Here is a 27,595-nt window from a genome sequence, read left to right as displayed (position 1 = left end):
CCAAGTTCTAGGCGACTGATGACCTTAGAAGTGAAGTCGCATTGTGCTCAGAGCCATTTGAATCATCTGAACAAGACGCCTCAGACAGCACGGCTACCCTGCGCGGCTTCCCACAGTAGGGACTCACTGTTTATTTTAATTATCCTTTCATAGTCCTTCCCTGCGGTATAGATGAAGATATTCTGCCCTCGAGAGGGTCTCATGTACCTAAGAAATTTCAGGTCCTCTTCCCACGAACCATGGACCTTGCTGTTGGTGGGGAGGCTTGCGTGCCTCAGCGATACAGATAGCCTTACCGTAGGTGCAACCACAACGGAGGGGTATCTGTTGAGAGGCCAGACAAACGTGTGGTTCCTGAAGAGGGCAGCAGCCTTTTCAGTAGTTGCAGGGGCAACAGTCTGGATGATTGACTGATACGACCTTGTATCATTAACCAAACGGCCTTGCTATGCTGCTACTGCAAACGACTGAAAGCAAGGAGAAACTACAGCCGTAATTTTTCCCGAGGGCATGCAGCTCTACTGTAAGGTTAAATGATGATGGCGTCCTCTTGGGTAAAATATTTGGAGGTAAAATTGTCCCCCAAATCGGATCTCCGGGCGGGGACTACTCAGGAGAACGCCGTTAGCAGGAGAAACAAAGCTGGCATTCTAAGGATTGGAGCGTGGAACGTCAGATCCCTTAATCGGGCAGGTGGGTTAAAAAATTTAAAGAGGCCAATTGGTAAGCTCAAGTTAGATATAGTGGGAATTAGTGAAGCTAGTGAAGCTTGGTGGCAGAAGGAACAGGGCTCCTGGTGAGGTGAATACAGAGTTATAAATACAAAATCAAATAAGGGTAATGCAGGAGTAGTTTTAATAAAGAAAAAAATATAGGCACACGGATAAGCTACTGTGAACAGCATAGGTATACACGAAGTCTACACCTACCACATTAGTACAAGTTTATATGGCAGCTAGCTCCGCAGATAATGAGGCGGTTGAAGAAACGTATGATGAGATGAAAGAAATTATTCACATAGTTAAGCGAGACGAAAGTTAATAGTCATGGGGGACTGGAATTCGATAGTACGAAAAGGAAGAGAAGGGAAAGTATAAAGTGAATATGGACTAGAGGAAAGGAATGAAAGAGGAAGCCGCCTGGTAGAATTTTGCACTCAGCATACCTTAATCATAGGTAACACTTGGTTTGGGAATCATGATAGAATGTTGTATACGTGGAAGAGACCTGAAGATATCGGAAGGTTTCAGATTGATTATATAATGGTAAGGCAGAGATTTCGGAACCAGGTTTAAAATTTTAAGACACCTCCAGGGGCAGATGTGGACTCTGACCACAATTTATTGGTTATGAACTTCAGATTAAAACTGAAGAAACTGCAAAAACGTAGAAATTTAAGGAGATGGGATTTAGATAAACTGAAAGAACTAGAGGCTGTAGAGAGTTTCAGAGGGAGCATTAGGCAGCGATAGGCAAGAACAGGGAAAGGAATACAATAGAAGAAGAATGGAAATGCCGTGGGGCTAGGGCCTCCCGTCGGGCAGACCGTTCGCGTGGTGCAAGTCTTTCAAGTTGACGCCACTTCGGCGACTTGCGTGTCGATGGGGATGAAATGATGATGATAAGGACAACATAACACCCAGTCCCTGAGCGGGGAAAATCTCCGACCCAGCCAGGAATCGAACCCGGGCTGTCAGGTATGACATTCCCTCGCGCTGACCACTCAGCTACGAGGGGCGGACGGAACAATGGGTAGCTTTGAGACATGAAATAGTGAAGGCAGCGGAGGACCAATTAGGTAAAAAGATGAGAGCTAGTAGAAATCCTTGGGTAACATAAGAGATATTGAATTTAATTGATGAGAGGAGAAAATATAAAAATGAAGTAAATGAAGCAGGCAGGAGGGAACACAAACGTCTAAAAAATGAGATTGACGGGAATTGTAGTATGGTTATGCAGGAACTGCTAGAAGACAAATGTAAGGATGTAGAAGCATGTATCACGAGGGTTAACATATATGCTACCTGCAGGGATATTAAGCGGATCTTTGGAGAAAAGAGAGCCACATGTATGAGTATGAAGAGTTCAGATAGAAAAGCAGCCCTAAGCAAAGAAGGAAAAGCAGAAAGTTGGAATGAGTATACACAGAGTTTATACAAGGGAGATGTACTTGAGGGCAAAAAGAATTTGTACAGAAAGAATTTTACAGAGCACTGAGAGACCTAAGCTGAAACAAGACCCCGGGAGTAGACAACATTCCGTTAGAGCTACTGATAACCTTGGGTGAGCCAACCATGACAAAACTCCTACATCTGGTGAGCAAGATGTACTTGACAGGGGAAATACCCTCAGACTTCAAGAAGAATACAATAATTCCAATTTCAAAGAAAGCAGGTGATGACAGGTGTAAAAAGGTACTGAACTATCAGTTCAATAAGTCACAGTTGCAAAATAATAACACGAATTTTTTACGGAAGAATGACAAAACTGGTAGAAGCCGACCTCGGGGAATACCAGTTTATTATAGAGAAATGTAGGGACACGAGAGGGAATACTGACCCTACCACTTATCACAGCAAATAGGTTAAGGAAAGGCAAACTTACGTTTATAGCATTCGTGGACTTAAAGAAGGCTTTTGACAATGTTGAGTGGAATACTCCCTTTGAAATTTTGAAGATGGCAGAGGTAAAATACAGGGAGCGAAAGGTTATTTACAATTTGTACAGAAACCAGATGGGAGTTATAAGAGTCCAGGGGCACGAAAGGGAAGCAGTGGTTGAGAAGGGAGTGAGACAGTGCTGTAGCCTGTCCCCGATGTTATTCTATCTGTATATTAACCAAACAATAAAGGAAACAAAAGAAAACTCTAGATTAGGAATTAAAGTCCAGGGAGAAGAAATAAAAACTTCGAGCTTTGCTAATGATACTATAATTTTGTCAGAGACAGCAAAGTACTTGGAAGAGCAGCTGGACGGAATGGACAATGACTTGAAAGGAGGGTATAAGACGAAATTCAACAAAAGCAAAACGAGGATAATGGAATGTAGTCGAATTAAAACAGGTGATAATGAGGGAATTAGATTAGTAAATGAGAGATTTAAAGTAGTAGATGAGTTTTGCTATTTGAGCAGCAAAATAACTGATGATGGTCGAAGAAGAGAGGTTATAAAATATAGACTGGCTATGGAAAGAAAAGCATTTCTGAAGAAGAGAAATTTGTTAACGTCGAGTATAGATTTAATTGCCAGGAAGTCTTTTCTGAAAGTATTTGTGTGGAGCGTAGCCATGTATGGAAGTGAAACATGGACGATAAACAGTTTAGACAAGAAGGAAATAGAAGCTTTCGAAATGTAGTGCTACAGAAGAATGCTGAAGATTAAATGAGTAGATCACGTTACTTATGAGGAGGTACTGAATAGAGTTGGGGAGAAGCAAAATTTGTGGCGCAACCTGACTAGAAGAAGAGATCGGTAGTAGGACAAATTCTGAGGCATCCAGGGATATCTAATTTAGTACACGAGGGAAGCGTGATGGGTAAAAGTCTTAGAAGCAGACCAAGAGGTGAATACAGTAAGCAGATTCAGAAAGGTGTAGGTTGCAGTAGTTACTCGGAGATGAAGAGGCTTGCACATAATAGAGTATCACGGAGAGCTACATCCAGTCAGTCTTCGGACTGAAGGCCACAACAGCGACACGTACAGAGCATGTATCTCGTACATTAAAACCGAAATCAGAATCAACAGTGCCGAAAAACGAGATCTGATCTCAAATTTCGATAATGTGAGTTTCGTCAAATTTCATGTATGTTACCGTCCGCGTCGGGAATGGCATATGTTCTGCGCACCAGAGTCCTAAGGGCACCATTGGTTTCGGGAAATAGGGAAGAAAGAGAGAGAGAGAGAGGCGGAGGCGGAGGCGGTAAAAAAAGGCGTTTTTCATTGCGTTTAAGCAATGTTCGGCTACCGCGGATTTTTCCGGCTGTTGTAGCCTCATATGATGGCAATGTTCCACGCAAAGGTCATGAACTCTGCGAATCGAACGGCCGATGGAAGCCTTCTCACATTGACGCGGTGTTTTGTATTCACCAGACTTCCTAAGCCTCAAATCACCTTTGACAGAGCTGAGTAGTGCCCTAATTTTGGAAGGTGTACGGAACACACTCTTAACGTTAAAACTCCCTAACATTATTCCAGCCTTAAAAGATATACCCCCAGCATACGGAATGAAGGCTACCGATCTATGCTTCTCTTCATGCACCTACGGTGATGGTCTAAACTCCATAGCCGTGCGGCCTTAGGCGTCTTGTCACGGCTCCCCCCGTCGGACGTTCGAGTTCTCCCTCGGGCATGGGTGTGTGTGTCGTCTTTAGCGTAAGTTAGTTTAAGATAGATTAAGTAGTGCGTAAGCTTAGGGACCGATGGCCTAAGTAGTTTGGTCCCATAAGATCTTACCACAAAAATCCGAATTCTATAGCCCGACGAATTTGCTTCTCACAGTGTCAATTCTCCTAAAAAACAGCCATCAAATGAGCAAGTTCCTGGGATAAACCGTCAGCGTCGGGAGTATCATATGTTCTGCGCACCAGAGTCCTAAGGACACCATTGGTTTCGGGAAATAGGGAAGAAAGAGAGAGAGAGGCGGAGGCGGCGGCGGTAAAAAGAAAATGACGTTTTTCATTGCGGCAAGATCTTTTCACGAAATGTCAATCACCAACTTGCTCCTCTGAATGCGCTAACATCTTATTTTCGGCAACTTAATAGGGAGAAAAGCTCATCATAATAAAATAACAAAAATGGGGGGCCCTACGGGTAAGCGAAAATGTTTCGAGCTCTGTTAGGAAGTGGAATAATAATAATGGCGAGAGACGAGTGCCTCCCGTCGGGTAGATCGCTCGCCTGGTGCAAGTCTTTCGCTTTGACGCCTCTTCGGTGACTTGCGTGTCGACGGGGATGAAATGATGATGATTAGGACAACACAACACCGAGTCCCTGGCCTAAGAAAAACTCTGATCCAGCCGGGAATCGAACCCGGGCCCACGGACTGACAGTCCGTCGCGCTGACCACTCAGCTAGCGGTGGCGGACGGGAAGTGGACGGTACACAAATATTCTGAAGGTAGTTGTATGAGCCCTCTGCCAGGCACTTAAGTGTGAATTGCATAGCAGCCATGTCAACGTAGATGTAGATGTGCCATCTGGTTCTAAAGATATCCTTCCTGCATTCGTCTCTTTTGTTACTACACACTAAAGACATTGTTGATATATTTTCTTTGTCTTCATTACCTTCGTAGAAAGCTTTTGCATTTTCCATATTGTTGACGCTTGATTTATATCAGTCAGTATTTAGCTGTCTTTCATTTTACTGATTTTGTGACGAAATCGTCTCCAAAGACGACTGCCTAGCAGTTACGCTAATATTTCTGAAGATTGCAACACCCAAAAAAATTGCGAAGGCATTGGCTATTAAAAAAGGGAACAAACACGTAACTTATTTGTACATACAATCCTTAGTTACATTGCGACATTACTGTTCCATATAGTCACTACCTAAATTCAAATATTTGTCATAGCGTGACACCAGCTTTTTTCTCTTTTCATCTGGTGCTTCAGCCAGTTGTTGACAGCACCCTTGAGCTCATCGTCAGTCGTGTAGCCAGTCACGCCTTCATCATGAGGAAGACACGAAAGTCGCTTGGTTCCACGTCCGAACTATAGTGAGGATGTTAAAATATCATCCTCATACGTACGGTACAATCGACGATGAACTTTGGCAGTACTGAATCCAGCTTACATGAAACAAACGGCAGAGCGCACCATACAGCTAGCGGTAGATGCAATAACCATTCATTTCAATCCGTTCCTACCATACTGTCGTACGAAGCAAACAGCTTACTAGCGCAACGTGACCTTCAAAGTCTCCTTTTCCAACCATGCAAATGCTGTAAAGCTATAAACATTGGTTTGGTTCAAAAATGGTTCAAATGGCTTTGAGCACTATGGGACTTAACATCTGAGGTCATCAGTCCCCTATAACTTAGAACTACTTAAACCTAACCAACCTAAGGACATCACACACATCCTTGCCTGAGGCAGGACTCGAACCTGCGACTGTACCGGTCGCGCAGTTCCAGACTGAAGCGCCTAGAACCGCTAGGCCATAACGGCCGGACATTGGTTTGGATTTAATAGCCGATCGGAGGTTAATTTATGAACAGCTTCCGTTCCCGAATGAACCAATACTCGGAGATTATGTAGAGCAGTAGATCAGAAGTACAAATTTCAGATTCTATAGACGTTGTATACAATGTTGTAAGTGAAAAGTTAATATTGGTGATAAAAATAGCACCACTGCTGTATTTTGAGAACGTCTTTATTCTTCACACGAATGATTTCGGCGGCACATTATCACCATCCTAAACCCCACCACTGCCAAAAAGGGCGTTTGATTTCCTTGGCGCATTTACTGTGGGAGCCTTGTTACTAGTACACTTGCGGTAGCTAAAGAGAGCTAACCCACGTGTGCTAGTAACAAGGCTCCCACAGTAAATGCGCCAAGGAAATCAAATACTCATTTAGCAATGGCGGGGCCTGAGGATGGCGGTAATGTGCCGCCGAAACTAGTCGTGTGAAGAATAAAGACATTTCCATGATACAGCTGTGGTGGCACTTTTTCTCATATATATCATCAGCTGAAGTCCCTCGTCCATGTAGTGGGAGGGACATCCATAAATTTAATTTTAGTAAAGTGAACATATGTCTGTGCTACAACTAGCCACCTCCTAACCACCCCTCCTGCGTGGGTGAGGTCAACTTTCTATTTTCAAATGGGAACTTCCCATTTTATTGCATATTCGGATTCTACGTCCTTAAATATCTACAGTTTACTCAAATCATCATTTTCCATTCGTAGTAGATACCACCGTAATCTACAAATACCAACTATGCCAGTTTTTGCAATTAAGAACGGACAAATTTAATTCTATATTTGACTTACGATGTAAATGTAGACCTAAATGTAGACCTTTGTGTTTAGCAGTTGATATTTATTTTAAATTTATTTTGGCGTTGCAAATTTGATTGTACGATATGGTCAACTGTTTCAGTGTCTGATTAGAAACTAAGTGTAGCGTCAGCTGGAAACAACAATGTGGATGTAATAGTTTTCTGTTCCAGTCGGAATGCTTGATATATGTATAGCAGTGAACTCTTTTTGGCTCTCACCTCTGGTGTGCTTGATTTCGGTGAGTACCCATGGCAGGTGCGCCTGCCACTACCGCTTCATGGACTTTTCACCTTATTAGAATGGTTGTGATTTGTATTCAGCCGGTAGCCGCGTAGCGACCAGCGCGAGAGTTACGACGGTTGGATGGAAACACACACCGTTAGTCACCCTGATGGCGGGGTTCGAGGGCGGCCACCGAAATCAAGCAATCCGATGGTTTGTGGACTCACCACAATCACCACCACAGAGAACAGAAAACAATGTTAGCATACAAGTAGCTTATTTACCAGATATGTCGATGTCTACCCATGTTATTCGTACTGTACAATCACATTTGCAAGACTCAAGTAATGTTTCCACATTAATATCAACGGTTAGAACAGTAAATGAAACGTAGAATCACGTGCGTCGGTTCTTAATCGTGAAATCACGTATATTTGTAATTTAGTATTTTATTCGTCTTCAGCAACTGTTGTCGTATATAATGAAATAATAAGCAACTAGCTGCATACAAGAAACTTAATTCCTTTGGCGGTTTCGGGCACTTAGTGTCCTTCTTCAGGAATAACCTACCGAAAAAAGGTACTAAGTGCCCAAACCAGTAAAGACATTAGTTTTTTTATGCAGTTGGTTGCTTATTATTTCATTATATACTTGTTATTTGTCGATTACAGCGAATATGCAAGAAACATGGGAGGTCAGGCGGTGGCTAGTTGTAGCTCATACACACTTAACATTTACTATTATTAACTTCTCACGTAGGACATTTTTTTTCGTACGATGCGTCGTTCTCGAGATATTTAGTGGTCTCAAGTTAAAACAAACACCTGTACGCTTAGGTCGAGAAGCCACTGGACAGGTAACTGTTGGGCCAAGCTCAGCAAGTGAAAACCTATCGAACAAAGTGACAACGTGAGTGCAAGTGTTTGTACGCTTTGTTATGCTAACGATAATAGGTCTGTCGTACCGTAGCGTTTTGCTGTGTACAGGACATGCTGCTACGATTGTGAAGTGGATGTGGAAGGAATTACTAAAAGACTGTCATTCAGCAGTGACTTGGTGCTATGCCGCATAATGTGACGATATCATGGGATGACCGCCATCTTGTTTGCGTGACTGTCACGGACACTACAGGTTTTGTCTCGGCGCTTGCCCGCTGCCAGGAATTTGCGCACATCTACGTCTATCATTCATCCAGGTTTTATGTCGAAAGGACTGGTGGTTCTGAAACCATTTCGTCGGGTTCCATTGTAATGAATATGTCGTGACAAATGAAAATTTGTGCCCGAGCGAGATCCGAACACCGAATTCCTGCTTATCAGAAACACATGTCGCATCCATTAGGATATCTTAGTGCATTTCAAAAAAATGGTTCAAATGGCTCTGAGCACTATGGGACTCAACTGCTGTGGTCATCAGTCCCCTAGAACTTAGAACTACTTAAACCTAACTAACCTAAGGACATCACACACATCCATGCCCGAGGCAGGATTCGAACCTGCGACCGTAGCAGTCGCACGGTTTAGTGCATTTCTAAGTCACGCAATCACTGATATTGCCACCTAATACTTGCTTAAACTCATCAGTCTAGTTAGGCGTTACAGTGGTTATCACACCACTACTCGCATTCGAAATGATGGCAGGTGCAATTCCCGTCCAGCAATTGAGATTTAGTTTCTGGGTAGTGTCCCTAAAACACACTGACGAATCGCTTTTGGAAGGATTAAAATTCAAATTCCAGTTCAGTCAGACAGACTTGGGTTTTCCATGACTTCCCCAATTCGCTTAATGTGAATCACCGGACGGTTTCGTTGAAAGATCAAGAGCGACTTCTTTCCTCATTCTTTTCAATCCGAGAATGTGCTCTGCCTCTAATGATAGTATCGTCAACGAGCCGCTAAATCCAAATTACGTGAGGTGACACGGTAGTAGGGCTCTGAGCTCATATATGAGAGGAAAGAATGTCAAACCTCAGTGCGTCCACCCAGATTTGGGTATTACGTTGTTTCCCCAAATAGCAAGTTCAAGTATATTTCCCTTCAACAGAACGTCACCGATTTATTTCTCCAATCTGAATTCTCTAATGGCCTTGTATTCGAGATATTGAACCCCAATCTTCTCAATGTCCTCTAATAATAAGTCATTCTTCTCATCTGATACACGCCTACTTAAAATCTCGGCTCTTGGTTCTGACTTTATTCACCCACAAAATGTTCATTTTACCTAATTATGGTAAATTTCTTTCGATTTTTCATTTACATTACTAGAGTTCCCTAAGGAGAACCGGTATCTATAACTTATATCTACTGTTAGTTGACACGATTTATATGCCGTATTTGTATCTCAGATAAATTGAATTTGATTATAGATTACCTAATTTAATCTGAGTTCTAAAGACTAACATGTGTTGATCATAGCTGCAGCTTTCTCTGATACCTCGTAATGGTCGATATGAAGTCTGCTGCAGAAATATCAGTGTGAACAGCGATGAAAAATTTATGCAGAATATAAAAAAATACTGTATTTTGTCCAGGAAGATAGCTTTTTAAGTTTTCTGATCATCGGTAGAAGTTCCGGAACTCACAGCATTTATGTTATTTTTAGAGGAAGGTAGTTAATTAGTGAGCACTTTCCAGAATAATTTGCCTCCGATAGATCTTGGTTGTCCTCATTGCCCTTTCAAAACACTGTAATAATGTTGACGGGTGTAATTCTGCATGAGCACCTAAATTGCACAGAACAGTCACACAAAACATGAGATCTCTCTCTAGCTAGTATGCAACAAAAATTTAAGGAAATACTTCTACCTCATTTGATGGAAGAACTGGTTCATTCATTATGTCTGTCGAATCTCTACCACTGTGGTGAAGATCAACACGGCATGCTTAGCGTAAACTCCACACGACTGGAACTGACAATTAATGCTTGCGTAATATGTATGTACAGCGTGAGTCAGGACGAAAGGTACCTGCCTTGAACAGTGATAATATTTGTGATTCTGAACAAAAAACTTCGTATGGAAATATGTCCTATTCAGAATGGTTTCCGAGAGAGAACAGATTTAACGTACATTGTTATTTAATTTATATATTATTCAGACATTGCATTATTTACAACGTACTACAGTAGTGTAGATGAAGTTGAAACGAACAGTTTGATACAGATCACTTGTAGTCGGAAAACTACCTGAAATTAGCATACAAAAACTACCTAAGCTACAGCGCACGTGCGTGGCACGAGATTTTCAATATTCTCGGGCTCTCTTTGCGTCAACTATTAGTCCTAGAAAAAATATGAATACGCTCTTTTTGTAGGATATTTAATGTAATTTAATTTTCTACTGCCACACGTCTTCGCTGGAGGGTGCGCTTTTCCAGTTATTGAAGAAAAACGTGCAAAAGTAACATTAAATGTATTCTATCTCGAAAACCATTCGGAACAGGGCATCTGCCTATAGGAAATGTTTTGTTTAGAATCGTTAATACCATCACCCGTCAAAGCATGTACCTTTCTTCCAGACTCACCGTATATGTATCTATGTACGTACGCATCTACAGAGTGTTTCAAAAATGACCGGTATATTTGAAACGGCAATACAAACTAAACGAGCAGCGATAGAAATACACCGTTTGTTGCAATATGCTTGAGACAACAGTACATTTTCAGGCAGACAAACTTTCGAAATTACAGTAGTTACAATTTTCAACAACAGATGGCGCTGCGGTCTGGGAAACACTATAGTACGATATTTTCCACATATCCACCATGCGTAGCAATAATATGGCGTAGTCTCTGAATGAAATTACCCGAAACCTTTGACAACGTGTCTGGCGGAATGGCTTCACATGCAGGTGAGATGTACTGCTTCAGCTGTTCAATTGTTTCTGGATTCTGGCGGTACACCTGGTCTTTCACGTGTCCCCACAGAAAGAAGTCACAGGGGTTCATGTCTGGCGAATAGGGAGGCCAATCCACGCCCCTCCTGTATGTTTCACATTGCCCAAACCAATCACACGATCATCGAAATATTCATTCAGGAAATTAAAGACGTCGGCCGTGCGATGTGTCCAGGCACCATCTTGCATAAACCACGAGGTGTTCGCAGTGTCGTCTAAGGCAGTTTGTACCGCCACAAATTCAGGAAGAATGTCCAGATAACGTGATGCAGTAATCGTTTCGGATCTGAAAAATGGGCCAATGATTCCTTTGGAAGAAATGGCGGCCCAGACCAATACTTTTTGAGGATGCAGGGACGATGGGACTGCAACATGGGGCTTTTCGGTTCCCCATATGCGCCAGTTCTGTTTATTGACGAAGCCGTCCAGGTAAAAATAAGCTTCGTCAGTAAACCAAATGCTGCCCAAATGCATATCGCCGTCATCAATCCTGTGCAGCAATGGTAGCGGCGCTGAGGGGTTGCCGCGTTTGAATTTTGTATGGATAGAGGTGTAAACTCTGGCACATGAGACGATACGTGGACGTTGGCGTCATTTGGACCGCAGCTGCAACACGGCGAACGGAAACCCGAGGCCGCTGTTGGATCACCTGCTGCACTAGCTGCGCGTTGCCCTCTGTGGTTGCCGTACGCGGTCGCCCTACCTTTCCAGCACGTTCATCCGTCCATTGAAATTTTTCAAACAGATCCTTTATTGTATCGCTTTTCGGTCCTTTGGTTACATTAAACCTCCATTGAAAACTTCGTCTTGTTGCAACAACACTGTGTTCTAGGCGGCGGAATTCCAACACCAGAAAAATCCTCTGTTCTAAGGAATAAACCATGTTGTCCACAGCACAATTGCAGGTTGTGAACAGCACACGCTTACAGCAGAAAGACGACGTACAGAATGGCGCACGCACAGACTGCGTTGTCTTCTATATCTTTCACATCACTTGCAGAGCCATCTGTTGTTGAAAATTGTAAGTACTGTAATTTCGAAAGTTTGTCCGCCTGAAAATGTACTGTTGTACCAAGCATATTGCAACAAACGGTGTATTTCTATCGCTGTTCGTTTAGTTTTTATTGCCGTTTCAAATATAGAGGTCATTTTTGAAACACCCTGTATGTCTGTGTGTAACATTCGGTTGTTTTATTATGTCAGTGTGCTCAATAATCATGGTTTACATGCTCTGGGTGCTGCACTGATTTCTTATTCACTGCACTCTAGTACACCTGTTCTTGCATTTCACCTATAATCATTGTATAGCGTATGGATAAGATCTGAAACGCCCAGCGCCTTGGCTATATCCAAGCGTAACTGTACTCTACGCTTCTATGACAACCATACACCTGCTGAACAATCTACTCACCAATCTTCACGAGATCCAAAACTCTAATCATTACGGGGAAGAGTAGAGCACTTCCTGTTTTCATTGACGTATCTTCGCATTCGATGTATCCAAGCTGTCTTCTTCGTGCCCAGAAAAAAACAAGTCCCGTTGCCAACAGCACCTCAGCTTTCGTCTCCACTATCTTCTTTTCCAATTTTTTTTATAAAATATGCCCTGATGTTTTTCCTCATTTTCTCTCTTGGTAACGTTTATCTATTGTTCGTCAGTCCTGAACATACTACTTAACTTCTACTCCAGATTTGACTCTCTTGGTAATGCCATCATGCCTTCCTGTTGGTATGTTATAACACCCATTTGACCAGAACATTGTGTAATCAGTAACACACTTATAAAAATGTTGATAAGGACTGATGTAATAACAATAATAACTACGTGATTACAGTATCTATTTTAATAAAAACCATTAATAATATGTATCAACCAATACATTTGAGAATTCTACGGTCTTGGTCATATTTTATTTTATTGTTCTGACAAACTTGCCCGTCATTTATGAGAAATTTTGCTGCATGAAAATTTTTCGTGTCAATGACTGTGTAGTAATTTAATATTATTGTTGTTATAATTATTGATTCTGTACTTGTAACTGTGAAGCCTTGGTTCAAATGGCTCTTGGCACTATGCAACTTAACTTCTGAGGTCATCAGTTGCTTATAACTTAGAACTAATTAAAACTAACTAACCTAAGGACATCACACACAGCCATGCCCGAGGCAGGATTCGAACCTGCGACCGTAGCGGTCGCTCGGCTCCAGACTATAGCGCCTAGAACCTCACGGCCACTCCGGCCGGCTAACTGTGAAGATCGATTATTATTTGCAGTTGTATTTTGTTTGCTAACACTGTAAGAAAATCCACTGGATAGGAACACAACATTAAGGATTAATATTGGCAAGTAGAACAAATGCTTAGATCAGTAAATTGTTTTTTCAGGAAATCAACTACTCCAAATTATATATTGCATAACTCGTAATAATTATGACAGTGCCAAATTCGTAGCCACTTTAGAAACAAACATTGAACGTCGTAAGTCATGTACGGGGCAATTCACACTGCAAAAGTTATTGAAGGACGCCACTAAAACATAAAAAGTTTTCATAACGTCTTGCATACACATTATCACGGCAACCAACAGGTTAGAGTGTCGGTGCGCAGCGCAATTTTGAGGTAACGGCGGTGATTTCTGGCAAACTTCAAAACTTATAAAGAAGTTTGAAGTACCTATTGATCTGCTATCAAGCGAAAATGGCTCCAAGAGGTTTTCTCCGGTAATAGGTTTTGAGCCGTGTCGGCGACCTTCTTGAAATATGCCATGCCACGTAAAGTTATACACTCAGCTATCAATTACACAACAGGAAAATCTATTACTATCTTTAACTAACCTCTTTATGTTTCAGTTGTTTAGAAAATAATATGTGAAGTACTCCAGAAATTTTATTTACGAAAATGTGCTACAGCTTGTTGTGTGCTATTGTGGCACAAAAATTTAGCTATAAAACAACGCAAGAAAACAGAGATAAGAGAAAAATGAAAACCCTTATGATTATTTGTTAAATCAGTAACAAAAATTATATTTTCTTTCTGAATACTTAGAAAGGAAAGTGTAATGTAAATACTAAAGTAGGATACATCACTTTTCAGTATGTCAGCACTTAAATATTTTGTACATTACAGGCTTGAATTAAGTAAAGATTATTCTTAGCACTCTCCTCTCCTTAAAAGTAATCATATCAACACTAACGTCGCAATAACTACTTTCTAGTTCTAACAAACATGTAACTAAGTATGGAGGTGAAATATAATTTTAAAATGTTAGCTCTGAAGCTATCATGGTGAATAGTTTAACAGAGTGTCACAATGCGTCATGACCGTCACACATAATAATATAAGCTATTGTGCACACAATGCGTTCACCATGGTGAGGGTGCACAGAAAAGTAAAGGATTAAAAAATATATTAAAAAATATAGAGCATCTACTGCTTGTATATCCGTAGGAACGTGTACACACAAACTGCGCAGCAACATTTCATTATCATGTGTGACTATCTTTACTGAGTTCGAATGCATCGTGATACTTCGTGTAACCATCCAGTGTTATGAAAGTATTTTGGCGCTCGTTTTTACTAGATTAATTTTTATTACTTGAAAATTGCCTATTTAGCTGAAAGTGGCAAATAATGTTGGTGCACTAAACAAGATTCTTGCAGATAAATCTCCTAAATTTAAGTGTGTGTACAATATGCGATGCAAATGTTTTAAAAGAGAGAGAGAATTCGCTTCTTAATGATACTTTATACAGAATAAACCACTTCAAAGAGCAGCAGTGTCTTTTAGAGTTTAACTAAATCATTCCACATAATGTCAAACAATACCTACATTTGCAACAAGAGATGAAAGAAGTGATATACAATTATTATTTATGTAGCCTCCAAAATACTAGTGTGGTAACGACACCCTGAAAGTAATACTTCATTTACGTACTGTGTAAGGCGTGCGAAATAGAAATGTGTGACTATTGGAATAGGCGGTAACAGGAGCGTGTAGCAGGCTAGGGCTACAAATTGAAGTTTCTGGCGGAGAGGACGTAAGAGCCTGCTGGAGGCTCATTTCCTGTCTCACCGTCGCTTAATGCGGTTCTCCACCCACCAGCCCGCAGAACCAGGCTTTCTTGTTGTTTGCTGTCTTCTGTTTCCATCCTTGGGCGTTTTCAGCTAGCCACTCAGCCTCTGAATCTTTCGTCAACTGCACCCTACTGAAAGCCTGCAAATACTCCAGACAGTTAGTTACCTTGTAACCAACAAAGTAAGATCTCAATGAATGTGATGCAGCACTGTGAGAGAGTATATTAGATCAGTTGAACACCAGACCCCAAAACTGCATGGTCTTCTGCGAACTATACTGGAATTACATGTTTCCAAACTGGGAAATTACCTTTTGAAATATGGTTCCCGTTATTTCTCATTAATTGTTTTTTGGTATAGTGTAAACAAATATTGCCGTGAACATTTTGCACGTAAAGTAAATTTTTATTTGTTTCTTTGGGATCTGAGCATGGATTCTGTTATTCATCAAGTTGTTAACAACACTGATCTACAAAAACGAATTTTTTCTCTGTGATTTTAATCAAAGCAGTTTATCTTTGTGGTTTAGAACGCGGTGAATATCACATTATCATTACGAATTATGACTTAAGTGTTTTTGTATTAGGGGTGATCAAAAAATTTCCGTTTGAGGGCGTTGCTACAGGTGTATGCAACATAGCGCAGCTACGATGCGGGTATATAAGCACCGACATGTAGGCAATGGATTAGTGTGGCGTTGGCGTCTTTCCGATGTACGAATGAATGTGGAAACGTCAACTATGGCGGCGTCTTTATCATATCTGTCCAAACAGGACCAACGTAATGTTATTCTTTTCTTGCTCACCGAAGGACAAACACCGGTACACATCCATCGGAGAATGTAGAATGTGTATGGGTCAGCTTGTCTCTCGAAAACCACAGTTGTGGAATTATGCACCAAATTCACGATAACGCACGTCCCCATATCGCAAATGTCGTAACGCAGAGGTTACACCAACACAAGTGGGAGACAGTCGACCAGCCATCCTGTAAACGTGTCCTCTCCCTATGCGATTATCACGCCTTCGGTACTTTAAAAGAGGCTCTGAAGTGTCGACGATTCTTGTCGGACGAGGATGTGCAACAGGCTTCTTCACGCAGCAGAACACGGCGTTCTACCAAACGGGTTTCTTTAACCTGGTGCCTTGGTGGAATCATTGACTCAATGATTTCAGCGATTTTTACGGAATGGTATACTGATATTGGACTTAACGCTCTTCGAATGAAAACTATTTGATTGCCCCTTTCATAATTTTTAAAATTAACATTATAGACGTAGAGATTTGTTTACTTCCTTATCTTTCCTCAGAGCAATATCCTTGAAGACTCAATGGCTCCGTTTGTCGTATTTAAGCTAATCCTAATGATTTTGTGATGAATATAATCTAGTAATCAACTAACATCGAGTCACACTCTTTCCCTAGTACCTTCCTCCCACCATCGAAAGTATTTGGTTGAAGTGTTTCTCCTTTCCCCCTCCTTGTCACCTACAAAACATAATTTTCTTCTTCCAGCAAACTTTATGAATACTTGAAACATTTCTGCTCTCTTGTGAAAATGTTATTGGGATGTTCAGTTTCGGTCTGTATGTGAATGAACGGACTGACATAAGCGCTTCCTTTATTTTGTCGTAAGTGGGAGGTAGTAATTTATTATGCACAAGCAAAAATGTTTTATCATTCTTATTCACAGCATTTACAAAAAAAGAAAATCCAGAATGTCTAGTTTTTACATGAAGAGCAGGGAGCTGATCTTTGCTTAATTCTGCAAGTAGTCAACTGATAACGTTATGAGTTCTAGGCTCAAATGATTGATGTGTAGGCTAATCTCTTGTCTTGGCACTGTCGTCTCACAGGCCCAAGAACCATTCAGATATGGTTTAATGTTCATGGAAGCCAAATATTATTGCAACGTATCTCATATTACAGCAATCTTTCCCTTCCACGTACACTGAAGAGAGAAAGAAACTGGTACGCCTGCCTAATGTCGTGCAACTCTTCCCCCCCCCCCCCCCCCCCCCCCCTCCCGAGCACGCAGAAGTGCCACAACACGACGTGGCGTGGACTCGACTAATGTCTGAAGTAGAGCTGGAGGGAAATGACACCATGAATCCCGCAGGGCTGTCCATAAATCCATAAGAATACGACAGGGGGGAGACCTCTTCTGAAAAACACGTTGCAAGACATCCCAGATATGCTCAGTAATGTTCGTATCTGGGGAGTTTGGTGGCCAGCGTTAGAGTTCAAACTCAGAAGAGTGTCCCTGGAAGTATGGGGTGTCGCGTTGTCTGAAGTAGAGCTGGAGGGAAATGACACCATGAATCCCGCAGGGCTGTCCATAAATCCATAAGAATACGACAGGGGGGAGACCTCTTCTGAAAAACACGTTGCAAGACATCCCAGATATGCTCAGTAATGTTCGTATCTGGGGAGTTTGGAGGCCAGCGTTAGAGTTCAAACTCAGAAGAGTGTCCCTGGAAGTATGGGGTGTCGCGTTGTCCTGCTGGAATTTCCCAAGTCTCTCGAAATGCACAATGGACATGAATGGATTCAGGTGATCGGGCAGGATGCTTACGTACGTGTCACCTGTCTGAGGCGTATCTAGACGTGTCAGCGGTCTTGTATCACTCCAACTGCACACCCCACACAATTACAGAGCATCCACCAGCTTGAACAGTTCCCTACTGATATGCAGCGTCCATGGATTCCTGAGGTATTCACGATACACTCGTGAAATGGTCGTAAGGGGAAATCCTCACTTCATCGCTACCTCGGAGATACTGTGTCCCACCGCTCGTGCTTTGTTAACTTACTTAAATCTTGATAACCTGCCATTGTAGCAGTAGTAACCGATCTAAAAACTGCGTCAGACACTTGTTGTCTTATATAGGCGTTGCCGACCGCACCGCCGTATTCTGTCTGTTTACGTGTCTCTGTATTTGAATACACATGGCTATAACAGTTTCTTTGGCGCTTCAGTGTATAATAGCTTACTCTGCATTACAGTTGCTGTGTAGACACTTACGTGCACCCGATATGAACAGCATTCGATGTACTGTGCTATGAAGGTGATGACAATTTCTTAGAAACTGCTGTTAATCGAAGATTTTCATTTCTGTTTCCATAATTATCCTAATTGATTTATTCAATAAAAACTAGCTTTGTTCGAGATATTTTTCATTTTTGGTGATATAATTCTATCAATATATTTCTTTATCTATTTTGGTTGACCATATAAACTTACAACCTATAAGATAGTTGTCCTCATTTATTATTTTTAAGTTAAGCCAGATGTTTTTCATCACCTTACTTTATCAAGCACGGCGTTCATCCGATCGTTTCGTCCCAGTCGTGCGAATCTCGTCTCGCAAAGTCTCAAAATCTTAAATATTGTTATAGCTGTTCTGAAGAAATTTCAGGTTTTTTTTTTCTCTCTGGGCCTATTTCTTGTACAGCTATCTTGACGTTCATGTATCATGAGCATTCGTTTGTATATTGCAGATGCGTTTCGTCTACTTGGAATCACTCGGTCTTCGTATACGACCACAAAACCGAACACTTCCTTTGCGCATTTTGTCTGTAATCTTTTTCTGTCTTAAAATGTATTTAACTTTTCAATTTTTTCCTTAATGCATTTTTATAAATTTTATTTAGTATATAGTGTAATTATATTCTCTCTTTTCCATTTAATTCCGCTAGTAAACATCTCTCACAGAAGAAAAGACGCTTACAGGATGGGGCAAATAATAGTGGCTCGGAGATCAGAGTTCCAGGGTACAAAGAAAGACAGCAGGGGAAAGGAAATGTAGTACTAACTCGACTATAGCAAGTGATGAATGTGACCACTTTTGGGCTCTGGTCAGCAAGTTGCTGAAGGCGGATGTAAGCTGGACTGCTGGAATTGCTGCAGCCTCATCCCAAATATTCTGTAGCTGTTATTGAAGACGATGAGGGTTGTTGCGATACACCTTAGATTTGAGGGCTCCCCACACAAAGTAATCGCACACTGACACATCAGGTGACGTGGGTGGGCAAACAGGGCCGCGACCAGACTGACCTCTGCTAACAACTCCACTCACACTGAGACAGCCCGCACTACGCTCCGAACCGCTGTGGATCACGTGGTGGGCGTATACTTGGTGTGCGCGTCACGGGGTATTGTTAGATGCACGTCCAACCATATCCACTCGTCTGGGCCACTTTTATTTCCCCCCCCCCCCCCTCAACCCTCCTCTCAACCCCCCCCCCCTCCCCGCTCACTGTAGTTACAGCTGCTATTTGCTGGAGATCTAACAATGGATTTTGCTATTTATTTCGTGTGGTTTGGGAAGCTGTTTCAGTTTCTTTCAAGATTTCTTTATCTAGCTCTTATCTGCTAACCACTTATACTGCTTGTTCATTCAGTACATTAATTTGTCCTGTTGTTGTTTCAGAATCTTCTGTAATTGTGACTATTTCATCTGAAAAAAAAGCTATACAGTCTATGTCCACACCATTCTTATTAGTCCAAATCCTGAAATGTTTAAAAATGCTCCAAGATATAAATCCCTTGCGCGATCCTTGTATTATATTTTCTAACACAGTTGAACAAGGGAGGTGAGAGCCCATCTCCCAATCATACCCCTGTTTTGATTTCAGTAAGTTTAGGGAAATATTCATGCAATTTTATTTAGGGTTTTGGGTCAATCAAGGTTAATCTTACTGACCCTATTACTGTTCCGTCAACTCATTTTTGCCAGTATATTAAATCACACATCCAGGTGTGCCCATTTGAATGCCCGCTATTGCATAATACTGCACCCACAGCCCTGTGCACGTAACATGGTGCACGTTTCCAGTAGTCATTCACCTGGATGATGCTGTATCCAGGCACGAACATCGACCTGGTGAAGCAAGAATTCAACTGACCAGGCGATAAGTTTCCATTGTTTTTATAGGAAGTGCCCAGACTCGCTGCTGTGTGATTTTAATTTTTAGTTCTTTTTCTTTCGCCACAGATCTGTTCCGGCTGAACCGACATTGTCGAGTGGCTTGTGGTGCAATGTCCGTGACATTACTTTCATTATTAATTTTTATGTCATGGTATAACATTGAGCATTGAGTGCTATTTATATCTTGTCTAGATGGATTGACATATATATGACACCGTTGGTACCTGTATTTTGACTGTCGTTCTAAATATGCTGAATAAAGATAATAATTAATTTGTTATGACAGTAACTTGAGAGTTTTACAAATACGATATCATGTGTTTACAAAGCATAAAATCTGTCATACTGATAGTATATACATTATTTGATTGCGCTTATCTCTATGGTTGCTTTATGTTCGTAGCAGTCTATGTTCATACCATTGTAGGTGCTACTAATTTGTAGGTGTTTATTGGGTAGGCGTTTTTTACTTGACGTATACTCTTTAGTTAACTTCTACTTTAGATAATTATTCGTAAACTATAACATTCTTATATGTATTGTATTGACACTCTGACATATGTTTCCACAGTGTGTACATGCGTAACAAAGTTAAGGTTCCATTTTGGTGTGTGTCATCTTTGGCTATACACTGCGCTTTGATTTTTTCCATTTTCTTTTTCGAGTAATTCAATATTATTTTTTTAAAAAAGTAGTACTGATGTTTAAGATCTGTCCGTTCGTTCCATATGTTTTATCGTTGGTTTTATATGTGTATATAAATTGATTGGTTGATATCGCTATTGCGAATGTGTTCTTTAAATTATGTGGAAAGTTTCTTCCAGTCTGGCTTATGTAGAAATTATTACAGCTGTTACATGTTATTTTGTATAGACCGGGACTAGCACAGATTGGTAGTTTTGTGTTACTTGATTGTAACTTCAGTTTGAGGCTGTTAGTGGTATGTAAAGTTAGATGTATATTCGTAGGTCTGAATAATGTGTTAATTTTGTACGAGAGTGGGGCCATATAAGCAGTTGATATGTATTTGATTTTCTTTCTAGATGTTGTTTCTTTCATTAGTCGTATTTCGCCGTGTACTGTATTCGTCTTGGGTGACACGTATTTTTTGCGTATCTTAGTGACGATGTTACGATCGGAATTGTTTTTATGTGCTTTATATGGGATTGCGTCTATCTCTTTTTGAATTATGTGTGCTTCTACTGAGGATTTTATAGTCTGTTAAGAGCATATGGAATGAAATTTCCGATGAGAAAATCGATTTTTGTGTGAAAATGTATTTCGAATTATTTAGAGCCTCCATTTTAACACAGTGTACAAAATATTGTGACGATGTTCATGGAAGTGTTTTAAAACGTTTCTTTAAAAACTGCAGCACACAATATTCTGCAGCATGTTTATGAGACATGAAATATGCCTGATATAGCCCACCTTGCCAGGAAAATAACTGAGCACAAGGGAGTTATTTTTTCTGTTGGCTACATTCCAAAGCAGTTGACAATCGATTTTGCGCTATTGTTATTGTTTCCTTTGATAATAAATCCGCGTGCTTGTTTTGAAAGTAATATTTGGTTAATCCATTGAGTTTTTGTCCCCTCAGCATGCCAAGACACAGTATGAAGGTATTAAAAAAGGGTGTACATTGGCGCAAAAAAGTAATGGTTACTTGAATTCGTCTCGTTCATCGTCTACATCAGTATTTAAGGTCCCAGTAGCGTCTAACCTCTACAATGGTTGTGATATATTGAGTGATGCTGCTGCCATTACATCTGAAAGTATTTCAAAAAGAAAAGTAGCTGGAGCTCAAGATCAGTTTAAGAAACTTAATATGGGGACTATAAAATATGAGACAATTAATGTGTCTTTATGTCAGATGTCCTGGAGAACAATGTGTGCCACAAACAATGTGTAAAAATGACGTTTAGTGAAATGGAGAACATATAGGACTTACTTGCGAATTAGAGTTGATGTGCAATTATTGTAAACGCAAAGCTATTTTTTCAGTTCCTCACATGTTACTGCAGATACAAGTAAACTATATGATGTATGCGTTAGACTGATTTACGGATTACAGTATACAAATAAGGATAGGACTGCGGGTGCCATGTTATGTGGTGTGAATAACCTACCTGCTCCACTCTCAAAATCTGACAAACACATCACTGAAACAGGTCCTGCTGTTGAAGCTGTAACACAGGAAAAAATCAAAGATATGAAAGATGCAGTTGAGGAAGCTGTAGTTGGGAATAATAATAAGAGGGACTTGTTCATAGCTTTTGACGGGAGGTGGCAGAAGAGAGGCCACACATCTTTGAATGTTATTGTAACAGCTACAAGTGTGGACACTGGCTAGGTAGTTGAACTGGCAGTAACGTACAAACATTGCAGATACTAGGATAAACTAAAAAATAAACATGAAGAAGAGAGCATAGCAAATATTTATGGTTCAGGTTGTGGAGTGGAAGTTGCTGGAGTAAGAAGTATTTATCAGCGCTCACTAAAATGGTACAACGTCAGACACGTAAATTATCTTGGCGATTGTGGCCCAAAGCCAATCAAAGAAATTGAGGAACTGGGACCGTATGGGAAAAATGTAAACACTTACAAACTAGAGTGTGCTGGCCACTTTGAGAAAAAGACGGGATCAAGAATTCGACGACTCAAGTGTAGTATGAAAAGGCAGGAAATTGAGGGATTGAAAAATTTTAGATGGGAAAAACAGACGACAGATCCTGCTTTAGAGGATATTCAGAAGTGCTATGGGTCTAGCAATTAGACAGAATACAGCAAATGCAGAATTAATGAGATGAACAGTCTGTTTTTTTAAAAAGCTTCAAGCAGTGAGAAACCTCAACGTGGGCTATGTCCAAAAGGAGAAGATAGTAAGTGGAAGTACAATGAAGGAAAGGTAACTAAACAACAGAACTGTCGCCCTCATCATTTTCCGCCAGCCGTAGTGGACCAAATAAAACCAAAATGGTTCAAATGGCTCTGAGCACTATGGGACTTAAACATATGGGGTCATCAGTCCAGAACATAGAACTACTTAAACCTAACTAACCTAAGGACATCACACACATCCATGCGCGAGGCAGGATTCGAACCTGCGACCGTAGCGGTGGCGCGGTTCCAGACTGAAGCGGCTAGAACCGCACGGCCACACCGGCTGGCCCTAAAACCAAAATTCCGTGACCTTGCAGTTATTAGTCTACTAAAGAAATGTCTTCGGGTCGGACTCAGAATCCAAATGAGTGTGTGAACCATTTGATATTGAAAAGACTACATGAAACTGTGTTTATGGGTACAAACACTCTTCATTTTGGCGTTTATGATGCTGTTTCATCAATCAATAAAGGAAATACAACAATGGCAGAATTCTTCTGATGATAGGGCTCTGTGTAGGATCGTGAACTGCAGCAGCTATGCTTTGCTTATACGAGGAATGCCTCAGCTGTTCAGATAATGTAGTAAAAATCATTTCAGATATGCTTACACAGCTTAGGAGAGACATCAAGAGGATGCTGTTGGATAATTCTGATGATAGCTATGGAGCAGGCATGCGTCGAAATAAATACTTTGAAGCTCGTTTCCCATAACTTTAATTGTTTTGTATGTACGGTACATTTTCTCTGAGTTTATTTACAGCAGAAAGATAAAATTTTCGAGAGTATTTCCTTAAGAGTTTATAATATATTTGATTTAGAAGAATAATAAAGTTATTTTTTATTAAGGGATCTGTATTTTAAAGTACTTGTTACAACGTGTGACTTTTTTAACATTTAGAAAAAATAAAATGTCAAAATCTTAACTTTCTTTTTCCAAAATCAGTAATTTAGTAGTAAAGCAGAACGTGTATACATGTCCTGTGAAAAAAAAAATCGAGAGTATAGTCCCGAAAACACACGAGACAATGTTCCTAACTGTTGACTCAATTTTACATCGTAAGCATAGCGTATATTTAGCCTTAAAACACACTGCGAAAAAGTGAAAGTTTATGTGACACTGGGTGACAAGAGTTTATATTTCTAATGCAGTACGCGGAGGTAGCTGTATGTAAATGTCGAACTTGTGGTAGCCAACCTTTCTGCTGATCTTGAGAGCCAAATAATTTGTAGCAATGTTTGTCTCTATTTCCATCGTGAATCTGATATTTGAATGTAGATTGTTTTAGGCCTGTGTACTTCTTAAATATCTGTGTGCGTCCCATTAATTAGGATAATGGTGTCGCCCGCATATCTTAGACCTATAGAATGTTTTTTCCTTCAGTTTTGGCCAACTAGAATTTGTTCGCGGTTGTTGAGAAATATGTCCATGATTGTACCTGCTATGCTATTACCCATGCCCACCCTATCAGCCTGAAGATAGATTTTATCGTCAAATTAGGAATAAGTTTGAGATAATGCTACTTCTAAAAGTTAAACAAATTAATGTGCAGCAACGATTGATGTTTTTCTGAAATTCATTAAGTTATGTTAAATGATTTGTATTGTTTCTTGTACTGGCACATTCGTGTATAAACTGGTGACATCAAAAGACAAGAGCTTAGCATTGGGTGAGATCTGGGTGTCTTTCATCTATTTTGCTAAATTGCTTGAGTTTTTCATTGTATATTATGTAGTATATAGAAATAATTATTTCAGTACTATGTTGAGCTTTTTTCTTACTAGGTAATTTGCACGTAGCCTAATGTACATAGGTTCATAGCCACACAACTATGAAATTAAGATCAGGTAACATAAAACCCTGGTATATATGAAATCGCATGTAATAGCTGTAATAATTTCTGCATAGGTCAGACTGGAAGAAACTTTCTCACGTGGTTTAAAGGGTATAGCGATAATAGCAAATGAAATTTTTTGTTCATCTAAAAGACTGTCAACACACGGTACGAACAATTGAGCATGCATTGCAGGTACTTCATAAAATTCCGAGGGGTCCAGCCATAAACGTTCTATACTCGAAAAAGAAAATGGAAAAATTCAAAGCCGAGTGCACAGCCAAAGATGACATACGCCAAAATGAAACCTTAACGTACTCATATACACACTGTGGAAACATATGTCAGTAAGTCAATACAGTAAGTACAAGAATGTTATAATTTACCAAAAATTATCGAAATAAAAGTTAACGAAGGCGTACACGTCAAATAAAAAAACGCTTACCCAATAAACATCTATAAATTAATAGCACCTACAATCGTTACAAACATAGACTGCTACGAACATAAAGCAGGCAGAGATACACGTGCAATCAAATAATGTATATAACATCTGTACAACAGGACTTATACCTTATAAACATATGATATATATAGCTACGAAATTGTCACTTTATCATTGTAACAAATTAATTATTACCTTCATTCAGCAAATATATACTGAAGCGCCAAAGAAACTGGTATACCCATGCGTATTCAAATTCAGAGATACGTAAACATGCAGAAAACGGCGCTGCGGACGGCAACACCTATACAAGACAAGTGTCTGGCGCAGTTGTTACATCGGTTACTGCAGCTTCAATGGCAGGTTATCAAGGTTTGAGGGAGTTCGAACGTGGTGTTTTATTCGCGCACTCGCGATGGGACACAGCATCTCCGAGGTAACGATGAAGTGGGGACTTTTTCCCGTACTACCACTTCACGAGTGTACCGTGAATATCAAGAATCCGTTCGCCCCCGTAGCGTAGCGGTAGCATTACAGTTTACTACGCTGGGGGTCCGGGTTCGATTCCCGGCAGGGGACTGTGTGTTTTGTGTCGAAGTGGCGTCAACTCAAAAGGACTTGCAATACGGCGGCCGAACTCCCCCAAATGAGGCTTCCCGGCCAACAATGCCACACGATCATTTCATTTTTTATCAGGAATCTGGTAAAACATCAGATATATAACATTGCTGCGGCTGGAAAAAGCTCCTGTAAAAACAGGAACAACGACAGCTGAAGAGAATCGTTCAAGGTGACAGAAGTGCAACGCTTTCGCAAATTGCTGCAGATTTCAATACTGGGCCACCAAGTGTCAGTGTGCGAATCATTCAACGAAACATCATCGATATGGGCTTTCGGAGCCGAAGGCCCACTCGTGTACCCTTGATGACTGCATAACACACATCCTTAGACCTCATCTTGGCTGCGCGGAGTGGCCGCTCGGTTTGAGGCACCATGTCACGGACTGCGCGACCGCTCCCGCCGGAGGTTCGAGTTCTCTCTCAGACAAGGGTGTGTGCGTTGTTCTTAGCATATGTTAGTTTAAGTAGTGTGCAATCTAGGAACCGATGACCTCAGCAGTTTGGTCCCTTAAGAATTCACACACCTTTGAACATCGCCTCGTCTGGGCCCGTCAACAGCGACATTGGACTGTTGATAATTGGATCCTGTTACCTGGTCAGACGAGTCTCGTTTCAAATTGTATCGAGCGTATGGAGTCAATCTGAAGCTCGTGAAGGCTCTGTAATGGTGTGGAGCTTGTGCAGTTGGAGTGATATGGGACAGCTAACACTCCTAGGTACGGCTCTGAAAGGTGACACGTACGTAAGCATCCTGTCTGATCACCTGCATCCATTCATGTCCACTGTGTATTCCGACGGACTTGGGCAATTCCAGCAGAACATTGCGACACCCCACACGTGTAGAATTGCTACAGTGTGGTTCCAGGAACACTCTTCTGAGTTTAGACACTCCCGCTGGCTACCAGTCTCCCGAGACATGAACGTTGTTGTGCATATCTCGGATGCCTTGCAACGTGCTGTTCAGTGGTGGTCTTCATCCCCTCGTACTCTTGCCGATTTATGGACAGCCCTGCAGGATTCATGGTGTCAGTTCCCTCTAGCACTATTTCAGACATTATTCAAGCCCATGCCACGTCGTGTTGCAGCACTTTTGAATGCTCCCGTGGGCCGTACACAATATTAGGCAAGTGTACCAGTTTCTTTGGCTCGATAGTCAAAATACAGGCGCCAACCATGTTATATGTATGTCAATCCATCTAGATAGTACATAAGTAAGTAGCAATCAGTGTTCTACTATAAGATTATAATATATAATGGAAATAATGTCAACCACTTTGTACCGCAGGTCACTCGAGAATGAAAAATTATCCGAAACAGATTTGTAGTGAAAGAAAGGAAATAAAAATTGTCACACAGCAGCGAGTCTTGACACACCTTATAAATATGTCAGTTGCTGAATTATACTACACTGCAGCGTGTAACGGAAAATAAACGGTTCCATTGATTCACGGTCCAGTTTCGACGATTTATACCCAAAGCAGTCATAACTGGCTACGTCAGCATGGGAAGTCGTAGGGCTTGTCTGCTGTGGAAACCCACGTTGAACACAGTACACTGAAAAGTTTGTTAGGGTGTTACAGGACAGGTTGTGCTAAGAAATAATTAATAAAAATCGATACTTTGCGCGGTTTCCGATTTTATTAGCAATGAAATTAGCCCATCAGGTCGTTGTGTGTGCAAATTCAAGCATC

This window comes from Schistocerca gregaria, chromosome X (assembly GCF_023897955.1).
Source record: "Schistocerca gregaria isolate iqSchGreg1 chromosome X, iqSchGreg1.2, whole genome shotgun sequence".
In the NCBI taxonomy this organism is placed as follows: Eukaryota; Metazoa; Arthropoda; class Insecta; order Orthoptera; family Acrididae; genus Schistocerca; species Schistocerca gregaria.
This window is presented reverse-complemented; position numbering follows the sequence as displayed.